Source organism: Anser cygnoides, chromosome 1, assembly GCF_040182565.1.
Source record: "Anser cygnoides isolate HZ-2024a breed goose chromosome 1, Taihu_goose_T2T_genome, whole genome shotgun sequence".
Classification (NCBI taxonomy): domain Eukaryota; kingdom Metazoa; phylum Chordata; class Aves; order Anseriformes; family Anatidae; genus Anser; species Anser cygnoides.
Window position 1 is genome coordinate 83,483,253 of NC_089873.1, and position 27,774 is coordinate 83,511,026.

Sequence of the window (27,774 nt, forward strand, 5' to 3'; positions counted from 1 at the left end):
TCTGTTTTATTCCTGATGTTACACGTTGGCTTCTCTTTACACAAAACAGTAGTCTTTCTCCATTAACAATACACAGGCCTCATCTGTTTCTCATTAAATACCTTATTTTTTTCTGTAGCTCATTGTGTTTCTGTCACAGAAACGTCTAAACCTCTCTAAGAAAAATGGGCTCCAAAAGTAAGGATTACTGTAAATTCTCTAACCCTGGTTCGGCACATCTAATGAGCAGAGTCAGTAACTGGGAGATACTTCTCCTTCACTGACACATTTTGCCTGGAGTGCCCGTGTCTCCTCATCCTGCTCTCCCAAGAGATATTCAAGGTTGCCCCAAAACATGATGAGCTTTCTCGATGCACTGCTTGATAGCCAAGAACTGTTTTGGGAGACCAAGGACAAAGAGACCAAAGAGAATGAGACCTCCTGATGGTATCTCCTCTCAGCAAAGCCCGTGGAAGAGAGAATGCGAATAAAAATGTAGGGAACTAAAGAAAACCCATTTTCAGGACTGTAATATATCAGTGGGAACATTCCACAGAGGTAATTTCCCAGCCTGACCATTCAGCCCACTGGGTAGGCTGAACCATATAAAAACCTTGCTGAAAGGCAGCGTAATTGAGAGTTGAGATTTGATTGATTCTGAACATATGTAAAAGAACAGTAAATAAGCATGTTTTTCTGTAGTGACTACATATTTCAGTTCAAGTCATCAGAGGCATATGTTTTTCCACACACAATTACTATACAGGATAGGCAAGTTTAATTTTTTTTTTTTTGTAGATTTTTGTACAATTTACAAAGTTCTCACATCAATTCCTCTAATATAGTCTTTTAGCATGTTATGAATGGCTTACTCCACTACAGGATATAGTTCATAGTTGAAAAAATGTCTTCATTCTACCTTGCCAGAATTCCTATCTAGCCCTGCAGCATGGATATTCTCAAAGACACTTAGACCTTACACATAGCATGAAAACAGGAAGTTCAGCCAGAGAGAGACACCCTATAAGCATCATTTCTTCAAGAAAACTTGATGTCAAGGACAGAGTTTTGTGCTACAGAGACAGAAGGGGCGAGGATGAAATTAAAAATAGGCACATACCTTCAAAGATACTAAAAACATTCCACGTGAGACACACATCTATAGACTTCACTATTTCTGCTCTTTGGGAATTTCCTACATTTTTGTTTTACATCGCATTCAACCTTGAGTAAAATGACACTGATATTCCAAGCACTTTGTGGGGCACAAATCATGTTTCATGATATTTTGCCTTAGTCATTTTGTATCACAGCAAAAACGTCTTGTATAACTACCAAGTAAAATCAGTCATGGCAAATAAATCATTCTTGCATTCTTTCATTGGATAGAAAGTAATCCTGATTTTGACAAATGTATTCTTCATAAGTTTAGGCAATACTCTTCTGAAAAAAAAACGATGCCTATGTATTTTTAAACTTAAATCTATGACAATCTATGCTCATTGTATTTGTAGAAAGTTTCCTTAGGTAGTATGAGACTAGCATGCTGTTGGTTTTGATGCCTGATTAGACTACAAACATTTAAAGATAATGAGAATATTTGAAGTACTTGTCATTATTACTTGCAAGAAAGCAATTATGAGTAATTACACAAAAAAAGCAGGTATTCCCTAATTATTTGTGAAAAACAAACAAACAGTTTAAATGAATGTTTGCAAAAAGGAAGTAAAACACAAAATGGATGGGGCCACCCAAAAAAACCACACAGCCATTTAGAAAGTAAACTCATGCTCACAAACTCTTCCTGAGCATTTGTAACAACCACCGTCTTGACATTGTTCCCTTGTATTTTCAGAAAGGCGAAAGAAGGAAATGTAGTACTACTGACTACTTTTGCTTCATGAACAGTCTCCTCTGATTGGTGTTTTTACAGACCGATACAAAAAATCCAAAGAAAGCTGAAGAGACATAAAGTATGTATTACCCTGGAGGTGCTCTATATGGAGGACATTTCATGTTTTGTTTTGTTTTAATTTTGTTTCACCATTTACCTCCCAGCTGACACTGAATTGCAATTCTAAATATGCATGCACATATCTTGAGTGGTAACCTCATTCATTAATCCCTCACACAGAAATTAGTATTTCTGTGAGCATTCATTGCCATAAGGATTTTTTCATCTGTGACAAGGGGATTAGATCTATCATATCAGTAGTCCAGTAATGTACCATTATAAAGCAATAATTTCATTGGAGGCCAGACCTGAAGCAGGACAGTGATGAATCACGCAACAATTCATTTTGATGAATGTAAAAATAACAAACCAAAAATGGTACATCAGAAAAATATTTATGACCTCTGTTATAATAGATAAAAATAAAATGAACTGACAACTAGATTTATACTTGTTTTCTGGAAAACTATGTTATATAGAAAAAAATCCATAAAGCCTTCTTTATAGGCAAAGGATTTTGACTTACAAAAGTCATGGGGGTGCTACTGGATTCTTTGGTTTGTCTCTCTTTTGAAACTTTGAGACAATTATGCATAACCATCACAGATACACCTACAGTATTTGTGTAAACAAAACAGCTCACTGTCAAACCACACATACGCAACCCATGATACAGAAATTGGGACTTTCGTAAACAACTAAAATTAAGAGGAAAGCTTCTTATTTTGGCTAAAACATCTCTCAGCCAATACAAGTAGTCCTGAAATGCTGCCGTGTTCTAATTTGAAATTATGCAGTGATAGCCAGATTTTCTGATCCTTCAACTTGCAGCCCAAAATATTCATACTGCTGAAATTCTAAAAGTACTTCAGAAGGCCACATGAAGCAACTGTGATGGTGGAAATACCAGCCCAGTCCCTAGTTCTCCATGAGGTATACAATAAAATCCCATGGATAACCTAGAATATTGATCACAGCTGGCTCATTTCTGTCGCTCCCCCAGCCTCACTGCCGCATGGGCTAGCAGCCCTTACATGAGGCAGTGGAAGAGCTGCAGTAGACATGCAGCTGAAGAATCACAACTGGACCACCAGAGAAGTATGGGATACAGAAGAAGATACAAGCATAAGGAGGAAGAGAAAGGCACACCTGAGATGAAGGGATAAAGATACCCCCAAGTACGTGCCTAGGCACACCTGTGTGTGTTTGTCCAAAGAACATTAATACTTCTGTATTTCCAATCCCTATTCCCTGGAAGGGGAGGGGGGGGGGGGGGGGGGGGGGGGGGGGGGGGGGCGGGGAAGAATTGAGACTCCTTGTGTCCTTTCCCTTGGCGGCTGAGGAAAAGGAAGTTGACAAGTTGACAGTGTGATTTCAGATTCACAAGAAGAGGAGAAAGAACATCAAAAGAAAAGATTCTCTTAAGGGAAGAAAAAAAAAAAAGAAAGGAAATCCATAAGGTATTTTGATTCAGAGATGGTTTTCTCCTATTAGGCAGTAATGCATCTGTGTCTCATGTAGCTGGCCATGTCATTCAGTATGATTAGCAGTGAGACACAGGACAGTGTCTCATCTAAAGCTCCAGGCCCTGGAGATAAGCAATGACTTTTTGAATCTTCCTTCTGTTGGTAAACAGCATGAAATGGAGGAGCTGAACATGCAAGTGCAAGGCTGTAAGATCACTAAGATGAATGAGAAGTTTCTGTACTTTTCTAAACCTTGTGATTTTAAACCTTGGAGGTAATAAAACTGCTTTTGGCAGGAAAGCAGACTTGGAGCACCATAAAGGACTTATCTAGGTACTGGGTGGTCTTAACGTTCCTGTTCGGGTACTCCTGCCTAACGAGTCCATATATCACCAAGCAAATAGGCAGAGGGAGATGAATAATTAGGGAGCCTGACTACTGAAGATAAGAAAAAGAAGAGAAAGCAGTCACAGAGGACTTCAGTGGAGTTCATGTACAGAACGATGTTAACTCTTCCATTGTCCTCAGACAACAGCTAAAAGACATATCTACAAATAATAATACAAAAAATGCTCTTGCAGGTGTTAGGAAATACATACAATGCTTTAAGACTTAATTACAGAGTGATTAAAGAGAAATTATCATCAAATATATTTAAAAATATACAGATCCCTGCTTTAGCAGATGGTACAGGAAGACCTTTGAAAAGAAATGTGCTTTCATCTCTTAATATAACTACGTTACAAAACGAACATTTTTTTTCTTGTGAAGAATTAAAAGAAAAGGTTTCTAAAAATCTAGTATTAAATAATTTTACTCAAAATAGAACAATTAGGTGCACAAAAGCTGTGCTTTTCTTTGTTTTATATAAGGACTAAGAAATCATTTAAGGGCTCTATTGAAATAGTAGAGTGTCTTACAGAAATGTAATCCTACAGCAGCTTACATATGCTGTATCATATGGTACCTCGTACATCAAAATTCAGTTCAATTTCATTCAAATTTATAAAAACTCAAAAGTTCTGGGGCAGAAAATGTTCCAAATTTTAATTACTCTGAAAATCTTATACTTTTGTGAATCAATGTCAACTCACTTGAATTTTTACTGTAAAATCTTACTGAGGCAATTTTAAAATACAACAGCTCATTTCATCCTCATAAATTGGACAAATTAAAGTTCCAAGTAAATTTATTTCTGACATAAGAGGTCATTTCCCAGATCCTACAGATAGTGTGATGAAAGTGGAACACTACAGTTAGTTCTATAAAGTAAGTAGCTTACATGAGAAATTACAAATTAGTTAATAACAGTGGCAGTTTGATTTTTGTCCTTCTACATTCTCTCATTTCCTTATTTTCTTTTCCTTTCTCTTTATCTTTCTTTTTTTCTTCCAACTCCTTCTTCTTTTTCTCCCCTTTTTTCTCTCTCTTCTTTTCTTAATCTCTCTTTCCATTGTTCTTTTAAATGTCTTATCAGACACATCTACTCAAGGAGAAAAAGTCTCTGGCATTTAAAGGCAACCATCTTTTCTATTCATCATTCTTTTTAGATACTTAGTTACTAGACTTTAAAGGTTTTGTGATAAAATGCTGGCTTCTAAGACATTTTTTGGTGTGAAACATGATTTCTTGTAAGAAATACAACTGCCTGAAAGCAGAAAAAAAAAAGAAAGTACCTTGAATCTGGCCTCAAGGTTAGGAAAGGCTATAACAAACCTTTCTTTTTACATTCTGACACCTAGATCACTAAATGATTTGGGACTCATTTTAAAGCTTCCAGTGAAGCATATAGTGCAAGATGATAATGTTAATAGACAACCCTGCACATTAAAATTATTTGATACATGACAGGGTAAATAATGTATCTAAAGATCAAACTTTTAACATCAAAGACTACCCTGTAAGAGTTCAAGGAGAATGTGCTTTTTCCTTTTTTTATTTTTTATTTTTTCCTGTAAGATAAGAAACGTGATGGTTTCTTTAAAAGAACAATTGTTTTTAGTAATCTAAAGCAGGTGTACTCAATCAGCACTTTTTTACACTAAACCAGAGGAGTTCACCTGGGCAGATAAACTAACCTCCTGTGGGTGGCCTGCTCCCAACAGCAGTCATTTATCCATCATTTATGGATATTTTTTCCATTACATATATATTGTGTATATACATATGTGTGTGTTTATATGTATCTACACATTCACTTTTTTAAAAAATAAGAATTCTTATGAACATCAGAAACAAATTTTCCTAAAATGCAAAATGAATTGAACATGAATTTAGCAGTGAAAGAATAGTTTTAATGCCTTGTAAAATCCTAAAGCTTCACAAAGTTTTTCCAACAAAAAATATTTCTAAGAAAAATATGAAAAACACATTTTTGCTCCAGCAATTCACTGTGACAACTTTAATTTCTGACCTTTACACATGATGTCCAAAACCTGCACAGAAAATTACAATTTTATTCTCCATAAAATGAGCAAATATACTTTTTTCAGGGTAAGCAAAGCATTTTGATTAAAATTTCCTAACAAAGAAAATTGCATAGAGTACAGCAACAGATTTAAAAAGTTATAAATGCCTGAAAAAATGCTTGTACGGTTTTCAATGGAGGCATTAGATGCAGTATAGGAATTAATAACAACGGAACAATGGTATTACTCTGTAATTCAGTTCTTCTGAGAGACTGTCATGTCATAATACATTGCCACTTCAGTACCAAAATAGCAATTTCCCATGATCATATACAATGTAAAATATAGGCATTCAAACAATAATCATTGACTTTCTTAAAAACAAAATGAATTGAAAAAGTAATAATGTGCCAGAAGACAACAACCACAGCATAAGGTTCTAGTAATGTTATTTTTATATATTTAAACATGTTTTAAATATTTATTATTACCTCTGTGATCTGTGCCTCTGCCCCATGTGCTTTTATAAGATAAAGTACAGGCACATGTGGGATTTAATCCACTAGTGTGCTTCCATACTACTTTTTTTTTTTCCAGTTGTTCCAGTTGGTGTATTTGTCAGATGCATTTACTCATTTGAGAATGGTGGATCAGAAACATGGTCACAAAATTCCCAGCTCCAAGAACATTATAATAGTTAAGTGAAGAACAAAGCTTCTTCCAAGGAGGTGTAAGGTCAGGTAAAGCTTAATGTGAGTTTTATTGTGGTCCTTGCTGGACCACCTTGGTCCCGTCCCTGAGAAGCATGGACAGAACTTGAATCACTATGACTTTTCCAGACAACTCACTATTCCTCTTAATATATATTGATCTCTTCTTTGGAGAAGCATTACAGAGAATCAAAACAAACAAACAAAACCCCCCAAAGTAATCTATCTTTTAAAAGATTACTTGAAATAAAAGTATTTTGATATCTCTCTATGTTGTAAACAGAAGACTTTTAAAGCACTGAAAAAACTGCTACACCTGAATGCTCTAGTGAAAATTGCTGTTTAAGAGCTTTAGAAACCAGACATGTTCCCTTGTATTTAAAGTCATGTTTTTTGGCTTGGGCTACGCAATTTAAGTGTAACCCAATTAAACGAACTACCCTACTTAATCACACAACCTTTTTATATTATTATTTTTATTAATACTTTTATTAGTATTTTTACAGTGATGTGCAAAAATAAACCAGTAAGAAAGCATTGTTAAGAACCACATCAATTTGGAAAGGCACACATACAATATTAATAGCCACAGACAAAGAATCAATAAGCTATGATTATGTAACATTTTGGTTTTCTCCTTTCCCAGAAAGAGGGAGATATCTTCTCACAACATCCAGCTCCATGTGATATCTGCATTCTGCTACTTCAGAAATGCTGGCATCACAGACAGCAAAAGCCAAATGGTATACAATTCAAATAGCGGTCTTCTAAAATTTCTCTTGCCCAACAGTTGTTCTTAGTTAGGATATTGCTAATATTAAAATAAAAGGAATATTTGGGTCTTATCCAAGGATCTCTTAATTTCAAGGAGATGTAATTCAGATCTGTAACTCTTAACACATACGACAACTGAGATCCCTAAGCAATTGTGTTGTATTATCATCAGTATGATAATAAAAACTAATTTACATCCTTGTTTTTCCTTTAACCACATACCAGTAATTTGCTAATGTATTGGACTTAGAGCCCCTGTCCTCAAGAGTAGAAAGAAAACAATTTGCATCTATAAGGTCTAATTGTTAACCACCAATGACATTAAATGACCTACTATAGTTGCAAAACCAATGCCAAAAGATGTGGCGCTCTTAAGCTCTTGAATCTTTGTATAATTTACTCATCATGGCTAAATGCCATCCCAAACTGATTAACTTTTATTCAGCAATGCTTTTGTGAGACATTAATATTTATATCCCCATCTATTTCCGTTCTTTGGTCTAAATTCAGTCTAAACACTCAGCATCACAAACTTTTAAACATGAAAAACAGTAAGTCAAAACTGAAAATATAGTATTTTTACTCTAAGACCTGGCTTTTTTCATAAAAGGTAGTACTTGAAAATAAACACAGATGAATTTTTAGAGGACCTTTTCAATGACCAAGAAACATGCTTTGGAAAAGTTTCAATCAACATATTTCTGAGATTTGTGCCTCAGTTTCCATATCCATTAAATTAAAGGGCTCTTCTAAGCATAATTACTTAATGTGCTTGAATATTTATAACACACCGGATGTTATTTATACGCAGCACTTAATGCACATATTAAGAACCTGCTAGTCTGGGTAGTATATTTTTTTGGATGTAAATTACTCATGAATGGAGTTCAGTTCTCAGCTCCACTCCATCCAGCATCTCTTTCCATAAGGCTAATGATTTGGGGGCCCAAGTGGAAGCAGTAAATTTACTGACATGTATGTCCATGCTTTAGGAAACACAATTATCACTCAAGCTACAGATCAGCTTTCAGGTAACAGGACTGTCAAGATAACATCCAGCCCAAGGATACCAACAGCCACCCCTCCAAGCTCTGGTTATTTCAGAGATTTTCATCACATACATTTTCCAGTCAGTCTCATCACATTCAGCTGAATTAAACTGAAAGCCTTCATTCCATTTTCAATATTTCTTCCCCTTTTAGTAATCTAGGTATTTCTAAAAAAAAAAAAAAAAAAAAAAAAAAAGGCAAAAATTCACACGAATAATGATCACAGTATGTTGCCAATAACAGGAATGCTTGTTTATATAGCTGGACAAGAATAAAGAATAATGTCAGCAAGAACTGAGTTGCCCTTTAAATGCAAATAATCATCTGGATATTTCAGTGAAACAAACTGTAAACTGTGTATGCTGTATCAGGTCCTGCAGATCTCACTCCCAAATATTATCATGACTCATCTACTTTCCTTTTCCAACAGTAATGTTCTTTTTTCTTTTCAAGAGCAACATTAATAAACTTTGCACAAGCTGCAATGCTGGGTTAAATCCCCTCTTCTAAATCTGTAGATTCGAAACTGCAGTTTTCCCATTTATACCAATAAAGTTACCTAGCATAATCACTGTGGTTACCAGCATCCTTCACATAACCAGTACAGCTGTAAAATTTGCTACCTTTATCAATGCCAATATTCGAACTAGCATGCAAAATGGTAAGACTATGAATAGAAAAAGCACAGCTGATTGTAGCCTGGAAGTCTTGCAACTCTCTGGAAATACAGGAGTTAATCAGCACAGGCTGTTTGGGAAGCTTGCAGGGAAGCACAGGACTATACTGCAGATGTGGGGAGCGTACAGAAGGTGTGGCCCGTGCTTTCTGTATGCATATTTAACTATCTTTAATTATATACCCTGAAGGTTATTATTAAAGAACAGTCTCCTGGAGAGGAAGACTTACACTGCTAAATGAGGCCTAACACATTTCTTCGAACACAGAGCAGAGAAGAAGAGAAGGAAAAGCCCAGGTTACTCACGGTTCTTTTCACCTCTCCACCTCGACCCCGCTCTTATTCTGGGCGAGATGTCCACAGCAGCGGTTACTTCTACTAGCCAAAGCAGCAGCAGCACTGACAGCACGGCCATGCCAGGTAAACAAAAAATGAATAACCTCTACCTGGCAGCACTGATAAAGATGAATTAGAAGACTTTCCTTAGGAATGAATGATGGGAGCTAACAGCACTTACTCAGCAGAGGCAGGGGGAGATGTAAAATATTATTTCTACTAGAAATGCTTACTAAAAATTGTATTTCCATTGCTTCGCTTCTTCCTTTTATCCAAGGCATGTAAAAACAGAACAGTTGTAAAGGCTTCCTCTAAGCAGGAGAATCTGGCATTCAGACGCTGGAAGAGATGAAGGGACAGCTTTCTGCGGTCTATCAGAAGCCACCAGTCCCTAACCTGCCTCTGCCACCTCTCAGTTCTTCCCAGTGTTTATCAACATTCCCCACTGCACCGTAACACGGGACACAGCCAGGCTGAAATCGGAGGTTTTTTTTTTTGTTTGTTTTCTTTTGTTTTTTTTCCTCCTTTACTTGCATACTTCACTGAAATTTCACCAAGCTGGTGACATGGAGCGTTTAATGTTGACGCCCCAAGCTCACTGCATTTGTCAACGGGAGCAAAAGGACAGTTTGAGGAGCTGCCTCTCCTGCTCACAGACAAGGGTGGCAGGGGAGGGGGAGGAGAAAGGAGGAGAAAGGATTAAAAAAGAAACTTTTTTTTTTTTTCAACGTTCAGTAACTCTGTCTCTTATTTAGCACAAATGTCTTCTATTTCTAGGGAAGATGACCCAAACCATGCTCCCTCTGATCCTGGTTTCTGCCAGAATGAAGGAGGCAGTTCGCTGACAGAGAATACGTGCAGTGAGGAGAGAGCTAAGGATTGATGCTGTCCTCGTCTGTATGTACTCCACACCATGCAGCCCACCTGCACTGTGCAGCCCAGCAGCCCCTGGGCAGCCATGCCATGTGCAGGTGAGCCCCGGTGCTGGCCAAATTCACCTGTTGGCTGGGGAAAGCTACTGAACACAGCGTCTGCCCGTGCCAGGCAGCGAGATCACAAACTCCTCTGGTGATCTACCTGTCAACGATGCCACAGTTGCTGTCCACTGACCACCACAGTTATGAAATCATTCCGGGTGACCTGTGGAGGTCTAGTACAGTGTGGTCCTGTTAGACAGAAATCACCACAAAAAGACCAGGGTGCTGTTCGCTCATGGTGGCAGAGGGATTCAGATAGATATGTCTACATTTATATGCAGTAAAAGAAACCGCAAAACAGATAGTTTAGCGTCAGAAGCATCAGCCTTAGGAATAATTACAATGGTAAAACATTTTCTTAATAGAACAGCAATGAATTAGTATTCTACAAGCTGATCTTCTGCATCACACATTACTTATTAGCTGCCGGGTAGATGCTATGCCTGTAACAGAGCTGCAGAATTAAGGTGGTCTTCAAGTAAAGTACAGGAATACATTTCTAGATACAATTTCAATTTAGAGTGAAAGGAGAGACAAAGTAAGCTATTTTAGTCATAATAACGTCTCTCTATTCATTGACAGTGTTCATGGCCACTGCTTTTTACGAAATTTCAACTCAAAATGATCAGTGCTACTGAGATATTCCACAGTGACCAGTTAAAGTGTGACCAGCTGAAGCCATTCATCTCTAGATGTTCTCATGTCAGTGATGATAACTTTCCGAAAGAGGCCAGGTGCATTTTTTCACCTAGAGCTGGCAGATAGCAAAGGTATCATAACAGAATGTCTTCCATTACTATTAAAAAAACTTATCTGCAAGTCCTTTAAAAAGGAGGAGACAAATGTGGCACATGGAATTGGAAAAGGAATGCTCTGTTTCTTCATTCTGACCAGTTGGAGAAATCAGGAGAGGAGATATGCTCTTACTGCAATTTGGGCTAACTACATTCAGTACAGTGAAGCATATACAGCACAGGGCATAAAGAACCAGGCTATCTGACAAACCTCAATCAAGTTACACATTACAAGTAGTTGTTGGTTTTGCTCTGACCCCAGCAGTCTCCATGTGGCTGTCCCCAAATGCAGATGACCAGAAGGTGGTGGTGCTCTCTGCATACAGACCCAGCACTGCGTCTGGTCAGTGAAGGTCACCCAGTCCTTGTACTAGATGAATCCCCTGATGAAGAGGCTTGGTTTCTTTGCCATCATTTAACTCTACAGGAGTCACATTTATGGGCTGAAGAACAATGAAGGATCACGTCTCAAACTCATAGCAAAAATAACTCCTACAGTAACATAGAGTGTTAAAAGAAATTGCTGGGAATTTCAGATTTCCTTTTTTAGCACATTATAACTTATATCCTCTCTTAACTCATGCCAGAGAAGCATGTGAATATTCAATTTTTGAAGATGACTCACACTGCTGCTTATATAAGATAGCTGACTGTACCAAATTTTTTATTGCGTCAAAACATGGCACAGGAAAAAAGCTCAGTGAATACAAGCTGTTCCTTTAGGAGTACATTAGCAGTAATGCAGAAGGGCACAGTTTACTGTGAATGCATGAAAAACTGTCCTTTCAAATGCCAGCTGCAGTTCTGAGCATCAAAAGCAAAAGACTTTGTGCTTTTGCAATTTGCAGTGCACTGCTGGAAGGACAGAAAGTAGAGATTTTCAAGAAAAAAAAAAAAAAGGCAAAGTGTGGAATTCCAGGATGAGCCGAAACAAATCCAAGCCAAAAGCTTGAGCTGCCTCAAAGAAGAACTCCCTAAGTTGCAGCTAGGGTTGTTTGGGGTTGTTTTCCTTTATTTGGTCCCAGATCCAATGCTCATTGAGCCTTGCACTATGAAAAAGCAAAATGGTATATCCAGTTGGTGTTTCAGCAGATGTCTGCTGATCTCTCAAGCCACTTTTTGTTGTTGTTGTTGTGTCTAGTACTCAATCCTGCACAGAGTTAATTGAAAGTTTCAGAAGTGTTGGCCAGATAGCTTACTCTTACAAAAATAATGGAAGGGTGCTTTTCAGGATACAAAACACGTATGGACATTTCTGCACAGGTTGCATCCATTTATCCTATCACAGGAGAAGGAGAAGTTGCCTGCAGAAAAGCTACCCCATATCTTGACGTATGTCAAGGGATGCCCAAAGCAGCACCTCGTAAGTGACCATTTTCCTTTTCAGTCACACCAAAAATGCAGTCTGACAGAGAAAACATATCACCAACAAAACTTTTGTATCACCTTGTATAACAGAGTGCCTCATGCATGATGTTGCTGTTTAGCAAAATAGCGGGCAATAACTGCCATAGGAGCAATTCCAATCCACTTCCTTCCCTGGAATAACATCAAGTAAAACTGAACTAATTAAGCATTCAGAGGTGTGAAGCCCAGTAAAAGGTGTCCTGCTCCTATGTGATTCAGTGTTTTATAGCTCATTTAACTAGTTTCAGTTTCTGTAGTGTAATTTCTGCCCATGTGAGTTCTTTAGCAATTTGAAAGCTTTCTCAAAAGCAATTTAATTAATTCTGGAATCAGCCATGTGGACAACACTTTCAGAGATTCAGTGGACCACCTGAAGGTATTACACCAAGACTGGATGTTTATCTCATTCATGCATTGCAGCTCAGTCAGAAGTTAAGGACTAAAAAATAAAATTAGGAAATGAATTTATGGTCTATGTTACACTAGTTCTGTCTAGCTTTAATATATGTCATTCTCTAAAATCTTTAGACGTTCTATTTCTTTTATCCTCGGCTTTCATTATGCTCTAGCCTTTTGATTTTTGTTTTACTGTGTGATAGATAAAAGTCACTATCAAATTATTGCACAGTTCTGTCCTTGGATCAGATATCTCTCATGGTTTTTTATCCACAAAGAGCAGAACTTTTTCTAAAACCGTCTCTTCCTTCATTAGAGAATTCACTTTTACCTTCTTCTAAAGGGAAGCAGAGCTCTCTGCAGCATCTTGGCCTAGCCTTCCAGGAAGTGTTCAAAACAACTTTTTTCTCTTCTGTACAGGGATACTTCATTGTGCTCATGAGACATGATGAAAGCCACAGATTCTCACACTGGAAGTCCAGGAGACAGTGAAGTCAGTCCCCACGTGCACAGAAGTCCTTCAACTCTCCTCAAAGCCAAAGCCACTTCCTCACACAGGGAGTTCTCTGTCACCTCTTATGAAGAACCCAAAACTGACAGTTTTTGGAAACTGATGGTCTGGGAAACCTTTTTTTTCCAGAAGGTCACATGCTGTATTGGTACAGAGATGACAGACTAACAAGGGAGAGCCTGGCCTCTGTATCACAGGCTCACGAGTCCTGCTCTCCTGCAAGTCAGGCTAGGACTATGTCAACAGACAAGGAAAGCCATCTATTGCTCTCTCCTGTCTTACCACAAAGGGTAATGAGCTGTTCCCTTTAGGGTCCTTTTAAGGTGTCCTTACCAGGTTTGCAAAAGAAAGCAGGTCTCTGTTTCTGCAGTGGAAGAGTACTTAAACTACTGCCACATACAGTTCTTACATTGCCTTTGATGCATTTCTGAAAGTCTCCCATTTTAAAAGAAACACAAAATCTGGTGACTATTAGAGAGTCTCTGTGAGGCAGTTGCAGAGACTTAAGGCATGACGGGATAACAGTTACTGAACACAGCAAAGCTAAAATCACTCGGGTTTTATTTTGCAGCCCCCATGACTCTAATAACTCCGGGGAGATCAACTCAGACACAGCAGTGTTTGCCATGAAAACAGCACAATTCTGCAAAGTGAATGGTGCCTTCCCATAACTCAGCAGTGTGTGGGGGGACCAGATCCACACACCACTCCACCCCTGCAAGTCTGGGGAAGTGGCAGAGCTGCCAGGTCAGCTCAGTAGGGTTATTCCATTGCTTGTGATGAAGAACTATTAAAAACAACAACCAAACAAAAGACTTTGAGGATGGAGATGCATGGAGAGTGCAAAACACACCTTACATTTTTTTTTTCTTTTTATTGTCAATTTAATCACTTAATCTTAATGGTCAAGGCAAAATAACTACCTTAACAGAACATTAAAATCAAGATCCAAATCCATAAAATTAAATAAATATGCAAAATTTACCATCTTACTAACATACCCTTTACCTTTTCTGTTTACTTATTGAACTCCAACAGTGCTCTCAGCACTTTATAAACATATATATTGGCATTTCCTCTCCCCTAAGGAGTTTATGATCTAGCACAACCATGCCATCTCTTCTATGAGGGCACATTTGTTTCTTAATATCCTCACTTTTGAGCATGTAAATTTTCAACCATAACGTTATACATTTTGCTACTACCCTTTAAGTTTTTGGTTGTACAAGAAAGCAAATGCATTCTGCATAAACAGATATATGTATATAAATCTTCAACTGCATATACTTGCATGTATGTATACATGATCTTGCTAATAAATTCACAAACACGTAAGCAGAGAGTTGCACTATTAAAAAGTGAGTTTCGCAACATACTATTTCATGTTGATTAAAGTCACATTTGAATAAACTAATCTTGCTTTAGATCAGCCAGCCTTGCATCTATACTCATTTATTTTATGAAATTAACATGAAATAAAGTTCCTCTTAATGAAAACTTTAAATAATATGGTATGGGTTTTGAGGAAAAAATCATAATTTTTCTTATTTATGTGCCTTATCGGTTTGCGATCTATCCTCATGCCCTCAAGGTAACACAGATATTTTTTAAAGTACAGGGGTCTGAGGCCGTCAACTATAAAAGAGACTTCAAAACACATATAGAGATCAAAGAATAGCACCTGACTTATTTTTTCCATCTGGCTGCAGAAGAATAGGCATGAGACAATGTCTGAAAGGCTAGATCAGCAACTACTGTGTATTTTACAACAAATTCCACATTATTAGCCTAACTAGTATGAGAAAAGCAAGAATTATGACTGCATTTTTTTTCTTATCTCATTATACATAATTTATTCTCTCTTTGTTTGTAACAGACACTTTAAATCCCTCAGGAAGTAAATGAAAGAAAAACTAATTCATAAACATGCAATAGATAAGTGTTTTTGTTGTTGTTGTTAAGAATGCAAAATAAGTTCCTATGAGAGATCTCTAAATTTGCATTCAGGAAAAAAAATCAGCCTTCCTAAACAGCCTAGACATCTGAGCCATTGTAACTGTCTGAAGTCTACAGGAGGAACTTTTTCTTAAGGGCTTCTATTTGAGCTGGAGGTGGCTAACCTCACTTTCATACCATGGCATCCTTGGACAGCTTATACATTTACAGATACTATTAAAACAACAACAACAACAACAAACCACTACCAAAATGAATAAACATACAAAAAAGCACAACAGCAAACAAGCAATCAAAACCCAAAAGAAACTGCTGAATGGTTAAGGACCAGAAGAGCAGGGCACTCCCATGATAGCTGAGCTGAGCCCGGGTATCTGAGTGATGCTGATGCTCCCATAGGTTACCAAGTCAAGTTCCTTCCTGTGCCTCCTCCTTCTACAGCCACAAATAGCTTCTAGGCAATATGTAACAAAAATCGACATCAAAAAATAAATGACTTCAAAGCAAAAAGTACCATCAGACTCTGAATCCCAACACACCATTTGTAAAGGAAGCAAAGGAAGCACGACTTTCATAAAAGCATCACATCTCAATATCTTATTTTAGCTCTGGCACTAAATCATCATTTCAGGAAAAAAAAAAAAAAGTACACCTCAAGAGCTCTCAGGACCTTGTATTACAATACAGCACTGCAGCCTTTTAAAGGCATTCTGTCTCTTATTGTTTTGACCCCAAACCAGCAGTCATAGCCTGTCTTCTTATAATGATTATTTAGGATCTTTATGTGTGACTGCACAACTAACAGATCTACACAGTTATATATGAATTATTATTTCAGCATACCCAGTGTTTTCTGCTAGCTTAGATGAAAAGCTGCATGAGACTTTTGCAAGAATGCTTCCTGGTCCGTGTTGATAGTAAAATTTTATAATATAACATTGGTGCTTTTAACATCAAACTTATGGATTAAACATGTCCCAAACACATTTAATGTATGCAAGCAATTTATCATTATCTGTTCTAACAAACTGGTAATCCTTATCCTATTAATTCAGCCAAATGTAGGAGTGTTTACTGAGTGTTGGAAAATTTTAAGGATATGTTCAGACAAAAATAAATACAAGAGGACTAAAATTAATACTGTTTAATGTAAAAATATGCCATCCTTCCTGGTTCTCAAAATAAACTGCTAAACTGCGGTTGTCCTGTTTTTCAAAAAATGATTGTTAGGCTAATCTGTCAGGACGAATTTGCATTTCTATATTTACTTTTTCTCACACACTTAAAAGATAATGTTAGTAGGTTTCAAGAAAGTATTCAGAGAAGATCTGGACAATTTATGATTGCAAGATGAGAGATAAAGTTCATTTCATTTTTCTTTATTATTTATACTTTCAATTTTTTTCTTCCCTTTTTGCTAATTGCTCTTTACTGAAATCTTATTTGCCTTTCCATCTAGCTCTGGCTTCTTCATTCTCTATATCTGCGTCCTACCATCTTTTTTCCAGTATAGCCTCCACTTATTGTTCCTCACCTCCTTTTGTACCTATAATTAACCAATAGGTTACTATTCAGTGCTGAGACCCTGCAAGGAAGCGGTGCAAAGGAGAAGTTGGGCTGAGAACCGTGCCAACATTAGTGAGCAACAATGATGAGAGATCAATGTGAGGGTGGTGTTATCTCAGCAACTTGCAGAGTAGATCACATGAGATAAAAAATGTGACATACCTTGTATGCTGACCCTGCTGTACTTTTCAGCTCAAAAAGCTAGAAACTATAGACAGTCTACAAAGTATACTAAAAATGCATACGTATTTCTTCCAGAAGATGGAGATATTCCTTCTATTCATTCTGCTAATTTAAGAAAATAAATTACTTTCTACACATTCATGCTGAGTGGGGCATGACTCTGGAAAACAAAACCAGCTAATTTTTCCTGGGTTGAGTGGCACCAGAAGCATGCAGAATTGTTTTGGCAGATGGGCAGAGAAGAGGAACTATGACAAAATTTATAAAACCAAGTAGAAAAGCCTGGATGCATTTTTTTCTTCATCTGCCAACATTACTCCAACCTAAATTGCAATGTAGTTAGGGCATTACACTATCTTTATCCAAGTGGGTGAGGGCATTTTCACTGTAGTGCTTCCATACTGATCAAAACATGAACGAAGGTCAACGCCTCACAGCCTAATAAAAAGAAGTCCTATCTGAAGGATGACTTCAACAGACAATGGCATTGGTGTTAATGAATGGATTAAAAAAAAAAAAAGTCCCTACTTTTTCCATTTTAGCTGAGAAAACTTAATTTGTTAATGCTGATTTTTGCTATTAGGAGACTAAGTAACTTATAATCATTTTAGCAATGATATGGCTTGTGTCCCAAATGGTGCAAATAATTCACTGACCGTAGTAGAGCTACAGTAAACTGTGAGCATCTGGCCTCCTCTGCTTTGATCATCATTTTCAAAGCTTCCTTGAGAAAGATGGATGCTCATTCCTATTAAGAGAACAATGGGAACTGGTTTGCTGTATATCCAGAGAGAAGGCAGTAATACAATTTTCAGCAGTCAATGAAAGTTAGTGGTCTGATTTCTATTTGTTCCTTTGAAAATCTCCCCAGTGAGATTCTTTGGGTGAATTAGAGCCATGGGGTAATCTCCTAAATTGGAACAGAATCAATAAACTAAATGAAAACATTTACCTTAAATTCTAATTTAAGCCCTGAGCTGATGGAATTAAAAATGTTGTATCCTTAATAGCTGTATGGAAATAAAAATGTCCTCCACTATATGATATGTCATTAAAGAGCATGGGGCTAAAACTACCATCTAAAATCTCATGCTAACTCTACATTCAAGTGAAATATAATGCAAGTTTTTTGTTTTCTATAAGTTGTGGTATATAGATACTCAGAACATAAGCCACTGTGCCTGGCTTTTATTTATATATCAAACTTAAAGATACTTTCTTAGCAGATTCAGGGCAGCGTGTAGCATTTCATATTTCATATAGTATTACCATACACAGATGTGTTAATGGAAATCACTCAATGACAGAAGTATGTATTTTTAATGAGTTCCACAATTTTTAATCTAGGAAATCACCAGTATAATATATATAGGTGTTTAGAATGATATCATAGTAACTAAGACTTGGGATAATTAACATGCCTAAGTATGTGAGCAAATTGTAATTAATAACTTAATAACTTCAGTAATAAAATCAATACTTTTCTCATATTATTTGGTGTACTGCTTCCAATATAAGCTCTGATTGAAGTAATGTACAGAGGTTTCTGTCATCCATTAGAAGAAACTTTTATGTAAGCACAAGGATTCCTTAAGATGTGGGTTTGTTATCATTTTTATCTATCACAAAGACAAGCATTATTCTGTGAAATCATTAAAAACATCCATGTGAAAATAACCAGGAAAAATCCAAGTTTCTATTTTAAAGATTATCAAATCACATCTTGGAGACATTTAATCCTGACCACTTTTTTTTTTTTTTTTTTTTTGAAAAAAAGAACTGTAAAATGCAAATACAGTTTTTATTTACGGGCTAAGAGTTTGTTATGGGAAAAAAAAGCTATACATTTAAGTGAAAGATGTGGTTTTAACAAAAACAGTTACAGATTTAATAACCAAATTCTCCTTCCTAATGATGAAACATGGCTAAATTATGTCATGAAAAAGATAAATCTTTAAGAGGCAAAGCTCTGTAGCAACATAACTTGTCAGCAGGGAGTTTTCTTTCTTTCTTTCTTTTTTTTTTTTTTTTTACAGATAAGATAGATTTATTATGTCTAATGGAAAAATAACTAATAATCATCAAAATAAAATGGAAAGTAACTGTAAGAAGAGATGAGAGACTGATTCCAATCATAAGATGGGAATGATGACTATCATCTTTTGGAGTTATCAGCATAAATCCCTTTATATGAAAATGAATGCATCCTGAATGCTGCAAAATGGTTTCAGTGCCTGCATTTGTTGCCAGAGAAAACCTGTTTTTTCTCTTGTTATTAGGCATAATCTTTTTTTGATCATCTGGTTTTCCATGGTAGCTAAGTTAACACATTTGCTTCTCACTTACATGTGGTCTTGTTGTCTGATACATTTCACAGATTTCTGCTCTGTTGAAAACTATGCTAGGTGCACTCAGAGCTATTTTAAAGATGAAAACTCTTAACATGACTTTTTCAGACAGGCCAGTTAAGGCAATAGTTTCAAAGTCATGAGGCAAATAATAATAAAAAAAAATAAAAATAAAAAAGCAAAAACTTTCTTCTCTTTGTATTTTAATCAGAATCTTAAAACTATTAGCACTCACTGAAATGTGATTTAACAGATGAAAGACTAGATTTTTAATTATAATAATTATATTACTACTAAGGACTAGCATCAGATCAACTTATAGTACGATATAGAAGGTTTAGAAAGAAGAAGTCAAATTCATCCTCTAAACTTATTCGTTCTGCTCTGCACTGAAGAGTTAATAAGGAAACCATAGTCTCTAAAAATGAAGCCTGTACAAGTATGCAGTGTGAGAGCCTGTCTCTGCCTTGCAAATAAGGTACCACAATTTTCTCAAACTGAAGATTTTATGTTAGCAAAAATAAAGACCAAGAGTGCAACGAAGGAGGTGAGCAAGTGTAAAGTGTGAGTGGCAGCCCTTGGGCCTGGCGTGCGCCCTCACAGGCTGCAGGCTCACACGGTGTCAGCAGAGGTACGATGGAAGCTCCTAGTGCAAAAAGCCTGAACCCACTTTTTTGTGAGCTCTGGATGCAGCTGATCAAGTTTCTTGGTGACTCCCACTCTGCGTTTCCTTCTTTCGATTGCTGAGTGCTGTAATTTGGCTCCAAATATTTAATACAAACCCAGAGGGCTGAATCAAAGGAAGTTTTCAGATTTTAGATATGCTCAATGTACATTGTATAAATGAATCTCAACCTTGCTGTGCAGGAACACTTTACACTTTCAACATTCATGGTGGTTTTGGACTCAATCTCTTACTGAAAGTGTTTTTTCTCCCATCACCTTCCAAGACCTACCATTAGTTTTGCTACACGGTAGGGCTTTATGAATTAATTCAATTTAAAAAAAAAAAATCAGTCAAAGAGAAGTCACAGTCAACTCTGATGTAAAAAAATGTCCACAGAAATCAAAAGCACTTGGATCGCAAACCTCAGGGCAGATTTTGATCCCACGCAAATCCCTATGACATCTGGAAATCAGGAAGGAAGGGAGAGCACCCTGTCAAAACAGCACCAAGCTCTTCCCTTTGCTAGCCCTTGCTTACACTCCCTCATCTTTCTTCATCTTCCTTCTCATTTTCTCCTTCACCTCTCCTTCTCCACATAACATCAGTTGTGCCAATGCAGTTAACTTAAAATTCACTCATTTAACATAAAGTTGATGGGTTTATCAGACTATACATTTCAACAATTTTTCTATAAAAAGATTTGTTGTCAATTGAATTAATAAATACCTTCCCTTCACTCTAACTTTCTAGAGGTTCTTTAAAAATCCTTCTTTTCCTCTCTTAATGTGATTGATGCCACACAATTCTCTCTTTGGAGCAATTCAAGTCTTTTTCATGGATATATATATATATATGTATATATGCTCACATATATACGTATCCATAATATTTACTACAATATGTATTTACTATTTGTTTAGAGTAAGCAAATAGATGGAGACTAAAATGAAGAAAATACCTAACATCTTGTTTTGTAAGATGATAGCTTTTCCTCTAACTAGCTGCTACACTTCGTAATGTGCAATGTAAGGCCACCTGTGGATCCATTACCATTTACCCATAATTTACCCTATTAGCCTTAACACTACATGACATAATTCTGTGCTTACAACATATGTTGGCAGTTTCACTCTGTGAGGTCCATTTACTGAATCTAAAGTGTTAGCATATAGCAAAATTGTGCAGTGTATACATAGAAGTCCCTAGAGCAACTTTATATTTGTAGCCCACATTCCTGTTTGATTTGTTTAGAATGCAATATATTTTGAATTCATGATTCTGAGACGTAACATGCCAATTTCTTCATATATTACCATGCCTACTGTGCTTGTTATGTAATGCTATGTAGATCAGACTATAAGAATAGAAAACAATAGAAAATGGGGAGGGGGGGGGGGGGGGGGGGGACACGACACCTGAAAGGTGAAGTAAAGAAGGAACTTATTTTTTCTCCAAATCAACATGAGTTTTAACCAAAGGACAACTTACTCAGTGCTTAACAGACTAATGAAATAGTCTATTAAATTTGCAGGTACAGGGAAATGTCTGAACTTTATTTCATGACCAACTAAGGATCATCATATTGCCTTTTTAAAGTTAACCCCAAAGAAAGTCTGGAAAGCAATCACTTTTGAAGGCTGTTTTTTTAAAAACACCTTTTTATGTTTTGTTTTAAAAAAATAAGACCATACATGTCACTGTATCAACTGTTGTAAAAGAAAATACTAATAATTGCACCAATATATCCAGATGGATTTTAAACAATTTTAACATGAACAAAAGACAATTTTCATTGGTATTGGATTTAAATAAGAAAACAAATCTAAAAACATTTGGAACCAAATATGTAGCCAGCTGAAATGAAGTCTGCAGCAAGTGACTGTAGATGTTATGAAATCACTATTCGTACTTCAATTATATGTATTTCAACGTACCAACATGCTGGAAAATGAAAGTTTTAAGGTATATTTTCTAAATCCACTGCAGAATTGGCGCTATTGATTCAAATTCCAAAGGTCAGGGTTCCCCAGATCTGTAAATATTCTTCTGATACATGAGAACATTTTTGTCTTGTGCAACACTGAATAACTGATTATTATTTGCAAAAGTACTGATTTAGGCCTCTGGGATAAAATTTGTTCCAGAATAGAAGCATACACATTTTTTAACATGAACCACCATAAGTTCATGAATAAATATTTGTTCTTGAATTAATTTGTGAAGTTCTGCATCAGAATTTTATAATTATATCACAAATTTCATTTTTATTGGCAATCCACAACTCATTTCATTGCATGAATAAAAGACTAAATTAGGCATAGCCAAATGATATGATTTGTCAAATTGGAACATATGCTTTTGGTAATAATCAACCTTTTCCACTAATTTTTACAAAACAATATTTTCATCATTCTTGAAAGGGACAGGTGATGTTTTTCTTTAAATTTTCTAGAGTGCATATGAATAGCTTTGGTAGACAAATCTTTTATTCTATGTGTCTGCCCCAGCAGATGGTTTCTTTAAAACCACACTCCCAGTTTTCACTCTTGAAACAGTACTCCACACAAGATTTCGGCTTCTGGCAGGAGAACATTAAGATTCTCTTGTATTCTTCCTTAAGAATTTCCCCAAATCCTCATGCAGGAAAATAAATAAATAAATAAAACACAAGAATATCAAGAGCACGGTAGTCCTTGAAGCACAGATAATGGCAGAGAACCATAAGGTAGAATATTAAAAATGAAACTGTAAGAAGGATTAATGAAGAATGAAGAAAAGTTGTACTGCTAAAAATAAAAATATAAATCAAAAAGGAAAGAAAAAAAAACAGTAGAAAATACTTTTGAAAATACATATTTTTTTTCACCCTTCAAATTCTTGCAGGCACATTGCTGGTAGCTGTGAAGCTGATAAACTATTCCAAATAGTCTTTGGCAAGAACAGGATCGGAAACGTGAGGTCTGAAAGCCAAGAAACTTAAAATGTTATGTATAGTATCACAATGACTTTCTAGCCAAGTTCCTCACGTAAAAAAGTAATCTGCACTCCAGTGAGATCAGTTGCAGTGTGCTTGCCACTGTTTTCAGAACACCTCTTTTTAATTTGCAAAAAGGTTAAAAAATCACAAAAAGCCGAAATCAGAGAAGGTTTTTTTTTTTACTTTTTTTCTTTTTTTCTTTGTAGGAAAATGCCTGAAGACTCATCTGCTCGAAAACTGTTTATCTGGGGGCATTTGGTTTGCCTGAAATCTGTAATGTAAAACTTACGGATTAGCATTCTTCTCATAGGAATTCTTTTAAATAAAGTTCTGTTAGACATAGTATATCAGAATATGTTTCTGAAATAGTCTATACGGCTATAATTGTAATAGTCTATAATTAAAGACAATACAAAACTGAAGTAATTTACAATGATGTATCTAATGCATGTAGCTCTGTTTACAAGGAACTTTTAAAAGCAGTATTATTTATTCAAAACTCCAACATAACAGGTTTGTCATGGGTCTTGACAAATACGCCAAAATGCATATATGTATACGCATATACAATATACTTCAGTCACTAGACAGGAGCAAGATTACGTTAAATTTACTACAGCCTTTACAAAATCTCTGTTGTATGTTGTACAAAATGACAGTCCCAAAGTTTCAACATTAGTAAAGTTTTTCATCACTAAACCTATGTCCCCACTGTACATTTTGTTCTGAAAAACATGTATATCATTTGCTGGCTTCTTTGTTCTTTAAAAAAAATTGAATGTGTTACACTTAATTTATTTTATTACAGATTTTGGAGATTCAGTTTAACTAAGATACAAGATAATTACCAGTTAGCATAGATAACATTTGCAAAGCTTGAACATTTTATTTATTTATTTATTTTTATTTTAAGTGTAAAGGTATTAGGTACTTATATTCAGTATGCATCAGACAAGGTATGTTACTGCAGCTAACACTAATTCCAAAGTAGGTCTTACAACAAATATCTCCACTGTTGATTTTACTAGAATATCATATATGCTGAATAATATTATTTTGGACTAATTCTATTCATTTTTGCTCCAGACACACAGTGGAGGTTGGGTTATCCACCTTCTTCTGAAGAATGGGACCACAGCATCAAGTCTTCAGCTAGCCTTGGGGGCTGCTCCTAGCCCCATAAACACAAAAATAAAACCAGATGTCAGAGATCTGTAGAGGAGATTTGAGGATATCTTATGGCTCTCAGGCACATAATAAAACTCTAATGAAATTTTTAGATGAGGTAGTAGGATTTAAATATCACAAAATGCTCACATGCAGTATTTTAAGTTGTTTCTACCTCGTAAAATGTCAAACACTATTCAACTAGCTAAAAAATTAAATACTATTTGAAGTTGTTTATTCTCACTCTCTCTTACGCTTTCTCTAAAATAAGGAAATCAGAGAGTCAAAATAAAATCTGTTTTTCAAAGAGAATGATACAAACTAAGACATGTCAAACTTCCAACACCTTGGAACCAGATTTGAGTTATTTTTCTGTTGAATGAAATCTTGTTTAGCTTTAACCATCCTTCTCTTGTTTAAAAAATATTAGACATATTTTGAAAGCAGAAGATGTACTATCAAGATGATGCAAAGCTTTGGAGTATATGAACTAATTTTGTAGCTCACAGACACAAAAATACCCTTATAGAATAAGGGTAATCACCTTTAAACGTGATTTAGCCATATTGAGGTCAATTGAAATTTTTTCATTGGTTTTCATAGAATTTAGAAAAAGATGATGAGAAAAAAATAAATATCTTTCTCAAATCAGATGACTGAGGAAAGAAGTGAATGCCAGCTCTGCTCAGAAATTATAAATTCTAGAAAAATAAGATTGTGATGAAAGTTTTAGCTACTGTTGAAGTTTTAATATCAAAATATTACATAATACTATCAAAAACCTAAAGTACAATATTCCTGCCTCCAAGGAGAAAACATAAACTTGCCTTCATAAACAATGTATAAGAATCAGAATGTAGTCCCTACTCATTTTAGAAAGATCCAATAAAGAATCCCAAGCACTTAAAACTTGTATGATGAAATCTATAACACAATGTCTAACAACTTAATGGTTCTATATTAATTAATTCTCTGCATTCCTTAAAGAATCAGACAGATGCAAGATTGTAGAAATGATTATAGTATAGTAGTATAGTAGATTACTAGAATTAGTTTTCTAGATTACCAAAATAGTTTTCTCTTATTTTAACACAGTACCACAATCTTTTTTTTCTTTTTTTTTTAATCATTAATGCTAAGGAAATAAGATGTAATTTTTAAAACAAATTTTTTAGACATATTACACTAGATCATCGTCTTGAAATTTCCTGTATGTTCGACCTCTAATTAAGGGCAAGTTAATACTGAAGTAATTTACAATAATGAATCTCATGACTTTAGTTTTGTTTACCAAGAAATTTTTAAAATCAGCATTATTCACTTAAATTTCAATCTGATTTACTATTTTTTCTAAACTATTTTTCCAGCAGAAACCTCATACATGATTCTTGTTACTGATATCCTCCTCCTCCAACTAATTTAATACAGGAGAATGTGTTGTAGTCTCATTGTTCCTAAAACAAATGCTAATTCTAATTTAGTGAGGTTTACAATGAAGAGCATACTACAGAAAAACATTCCTATTCCTATATTAAATATCATCTTCAAAGTTTTTTTTTTTTTTTTCATTAAGAATTCTACTATAAACAAAATTTAACCCTTATACATGATTAAGATGTGAGACTTAAGAGGACTAATTCTCACAGCAAATCTAGCATACATAAATAAAAACGTCCCTTACTAATATTATTCAATGTCTGTTCTAGAGCAAATAATTAAGAATATTTCTCCAGAAACAAAAGTGAGAATAAACACATATATCTGCCAACAGATAGTCCTCAGTGGATTATGAACAGAGACTTCAGGTGGAATGATACAATCGGTCCTGAAAAAATCATAGATGCTACAAAATACCTTATGCAATGCCCCAAAAATGAAATAAAAGTATTGGAAATATCCTATAGAGATATTGTGATAAAAGCATAATTGTTAAGAGGGACAAGATCTCTCTCAATCTATCACATACCATATGGTCAAGACAAATGAGGTTTTGAACTGATACATCACAAAAGTCAGACATGTCAAAACTGCACTTTCTAAGAGTTCATTATGAAATGTAACTAGCACTGAAATTAATCTTTGTGCTCTACAGAAATTACATTACAACATATAGCTCAGGGATATACTGGACTAGTTAATATCTGTCCATGGAAAGCACAAGTGCCTTTTTTGAGTCATTAGTCAACCCTGTACAAGAAAAAGCCAAGGAACTGTATTTATGAGTGAAGATGGGCTACCACAAGGAAGTTTACCAGTTTATTTGCTGTGGTCTTCATCCATCTTTTCTGCCTGATGCCCAAATAGAAAATGAATCAGATCATAGATGTCACAATCTATAGACAAGTGTTTCAATATAAAAGTGTACGGTGAGCAGTTCAGTAGCTGCTTAACATATGGCTTGTTCAGCTTCATGAGGACAGACAGATGAGGGTAACAACTATTGTGCCACATGACTGTAACGTATTTTGTTTGTAAATCAGCAAGGGGGAAATTCTACAGGTCACTTTAGTTAGTCAACTTCAGCCTGTCACTGCCATCAGCCAAATTTGGCTCTGAGCTCAGGTTGTCCTACCATCCTCATGCTCATGTGCACACTTGGGCATCAGGAACCTCTGTAGGAGCAATGACATATAACAGCTTGGAGGGTAGTCTGATTGCCCCAGGCTAGGGACCTCAAGCCTGAGAAGGGATCAGCACCAAATATCCCACACTTAATCCTTCTTAAATTGCTTGTGCAGGCTTTGGCCAAAGCAAACAAGTGACAAAACAGACTGAAAGTTTATGTATGCCTTGTTTCTGAGTCTGTACTTAGCCATGCTGTACAAAATGACCTTGACGTTTAATGTATTTCTATGCTGTGGATGTTGTCCAGCTTCCCTCCATTCATCCTGATGGAAAGGGTAGAAACTTCTTGTAATTAAGAATACAGGTCTCTGCCAGTGAGTTATTCAGTTTGAGCTACAAGACACTACATGAATTGTGAAAGGTCCTGATGTGCGCAGGGAACTAAATAGATACTAATTGAAAATTCTTCTGGTGGTCACATCCACAGCTTTGTAAGCTATGAATATATACCACAACAAACAGAAAAGTCAAGTCAATTTTAACTCCCCCAAAGAGAAAAAAATGCAACTGCAAGCAGCAAAACTGTAGCATATGCACCAGAGAGCTACTGAGTGTCAGTATAATCTACTAAGAACACAGTTCCTAAACTCCATTCTTCTGGGCATGTGGGAAAAATAAGTCATTACTGCAGTGGGAAGGGACAATATTCTTCTTTAAGGTCAGAGGGGCAACCCCTATTTGCTGGCAAATAGGCTCCTTAAAGCATAATGTGATCAAAGGGCCAATCCTGAACAAAGCCAAGGCCCAACTGCCTAGTTTACTAATGTCACATACATTAAAGTGAATTTGATACTAAAGGAATACAGTATCAGGCAGCACAATACCTACAAATTTTGTGCATGTAAAAT

The 27,774-nt window shown here is 35.9% G+C and overlaps 1 protein-coding gene and 1 long non-coding RNA gene across 3 annotated transcripts in view; one reads left to right on the forward strand and one right to left on the reverse strand.

The window, feature by feature from the left end:
- The window catches only part of ROBO1 (roundabout guidance receptor 1), a 704,094-nt gene that overhangs the window by 531,197 nt on the left and 145,123 nt on the right, over nt 1–27,774 (reverse strand). The window lies entirely within an intron of this gene.
- LOC106040297 (uncharacterized) lies at nt 9,297–13,480 on the forward strand. The gene is made up of 3 exons (XR_001209812.3): nt 9,297–9,436; nt 10,130–10,323; nt 13,347–13,480. It is a non-coding gene; the product is annotated as an uncharacterized lncRNA (long non-coding RNA).